The 2,500-nt window shown below is 45.0% G+C and overlaps 1 long non-coding RNA gene across 2 annotated transcripts in view; it reads right to left on the bottom strand.

The window, feature by feature from the left end:
* LOC135091528 (uncharacterized) overlaps positions 1–548 on the bottom strand; it is a 22,891-nt gene extending 22,343 nt beyond the window's left edge. Inside the window, exon 1 of one of the 2 annotated variants that reach the window (XR_010262548.1) lies at positions 27–548. This is a non-coding gene — a long non-coding RNA (uncharacterized LOC135091528). The remainder of the gene's footprint in view (positions 1–26) is intronic. The other variant, XR_010262547.1, reaches the window with a different exon arrangement.
* Between the last annotated feature and the right edge of the window lie 1,952 nt (positions 549–2,500).

Here is a 2,500-nt window from a genome sequence, read left to right as displayed (position 1 = left end):
CAACAAACATGAATCAACAACTGTACCTCGCTCCTACTGCTGTCCGGCGCCGCCACGGAGGAAATCAGGCAAGGAACACCAGACCTGCAGCACCACACTCCCCGCTGCCGGCGCTCAGTACCCACGCCCGCTGGCTTCTCCCGGCAAAGTCTGCACCATGGAAGCTACAGAGTCTAAACCTTCCTTGGTCTGCACTACTGTCACGTACAATTAACGATCACTACACAAACTAATGACACAGGTGTTCCATTACTGGGGTGATTAACGCGCAATTCAGATCTCCACGTAACCGCGCGGCGCCTCGGTCCTCAAGTGGTGACGCCAGCGCGTGGGACCTCCGCCTGGCCAATCCGAGACTCGGTTCGTCCTCGAGGTTCACTGCTTCGAGTCTTGGTCATACCTTTTCTTTATTTCCGGTATGTGGTATGCAGGGATATGCCACTCAATTGCTGTAGTGTGTATGAGGCAACAATAATATCACACGGTATACAAAGGACGTATGAGAGCATGGCAGGTCTACGAAAGGCATATCTCAGCTCAGTTTCAAACATCTACGCTGACTCGAATCCCTGCCTCAAACGTCACATTGCCAGATTCACCACCACACTGTACTCCTGCAGTGTGCACGGGGCAAGGATCAGATTACACCTCATACAAAGAACATTTAGCAGCACTGCAGGTTCAAGAAAGGAGAATTTTAGCTTTGTTTCAAACGGCGATCCATCCCGACCCGAGTCCTCAACTTAAGGCGTCACTTTGCCAGACCCACCACTGTATAATGTAGTGTGTAGATAAGATAAGATAAGCTTTATTGTCACACTGAATACATATTCAACATGAAATTCTTTATGGCCTCCAAGCTCTCCAAAAAATATAAAACTTAATTCTAAAAAGTAAATAGTATTATATTAAAAGTGTAGTAAGTTAGCTATGCTGAGGTGCTAAATAGTTATACAATTTTATACTCTTTGGAATAAAAGAATTTTTAAACGTATTTGTGTGTAGCCTTGGGAGAGCCAACCTTTTGCCTGATGTAAGGAAGACATAATGTTGATACAGTGGATGGCTTACATCACTCATAATCTTATTCATGTGTTTCCTTACATAAGTGTTATACAATTCATCTAATAACACAGTTTTTGCATGAAGTTTACCAGCAGTTTTAACAATTTTCTTAATTTTGTTCTTATCTCTAACTGTTAACTTTCCATACCATATTGTAATGGGGAGTTTTCATAACTAGTGGTTGTCACCAGGTGGCAGACCAAACCTTTCTCTCACATAGAAGCAATATCAGATATACCTACAGTGTAAAGGCCCCCACACACGGAGCGGTTTTAGAAGCGCGACTTGAGAAGCGTGATTCTGGGTTGACCCCACACACACGGCAACTGGTGCAGTGACAGCATACCCCCTCCCCCGCCATACCCCCCATCCCCGCTACTGTATCCACGTGGACTGCCATCTCATTCACCAATGACTCGGGAATAAAAATCAGTCTGCCTGACTCCGCTTGGTAGTGATGGAGGTCGAGGAAGCAGCCTGTCTTTGGATGCTGTATCGTCGCTGCCAAAGGCGAAAAAAGAAAGTGAGAGAGAGTGATGTCATCCCAAATGGCTGGACGTTTTTTTATTTCATCTATTAATAATTCGGTATCAAAGCGGTCAGCAGATCCCTGGTCACTCATCTTGCTATGCGTGGTTGTGATGCACTACCCCAAGCCGGATGTTACCAGTTACCCAGCACTGCCCCACCCAACTGCCCCGCGCTCGGACTCCACGTGGAGGAAAACTCTGCCTGATCGCTCATTGGCTCTAGTGTCACCCCTACCAGCCAATGAGATGCAAGTAGTAATGAAATCGCGGGAAGCAGTCGCCTCGTGTGAACGGCCTCATAGAAACACATGTTAACCGAGTCGCTCAAAAGTCGCGCTTCACCGAGGGATATCTCGAGTCTCGCTTCCGAACCAGCGAGTCGCGACCACGTCTGTGGGGTCCAATAGACTTCCATTGACTTCGGAGTCGCGCTTCTCAAGTCGCGCTTCTAAAATCGCTCCGTGTGTGGGGGCTCTTATTCTATTTACATGAAGATGCAATGGGCTTATATAATATATTTTTCTACGTAATCCCTTCTAAGTAGTAACACAAGTAAAATCAAACTCTTTTCATGAACAAATGTATCTAAGTTGATTTTCTAGTGAATCGGCATTTAGATTTATTTGGTCATCTTAAGATTTCCAAATGAATACACTCTTGATTGGAAACGTCTTAATCTAGACGACAGTAAACATAAAGGCAACATGTCTGTGACAGTCAAAAGTCCAAATTACATATATCTCCTTCCTAGTTTATGGAAACGGCAATTTAAAAAAAAAAAAAAAATGGCAATTCGAGTGTCCTGGCGATAGTAATGCTGTATCTCTAACCAAAACAAACACCTGACTCGGCCGCGCTGCTTGAACTTAAGAAACACGTTGTTGGACAAGAAGGTGAATGTTGGT

The sequence above is a fragment of the Scylla paramamosain genome, chromosome 37 (genome assembly GCF_035594125.1).
Source record: "Scylla paramamosain isolate STU-SP2022 chromosome 37, ASM3559412v1, whole genome shotgun sequence".
NCBI classification, from domain to species: domain Eukaryota; kingdom Metazoa; phylum Arthropoda; class Malacostraca; order Decapoda; family Portunidae; genus Scylla; species Scylla paramamosain.
Note: the sequence above shows the minus strand (reverse complement) of the source record. Positions and strands in the feature narration are given on the sequence as shown.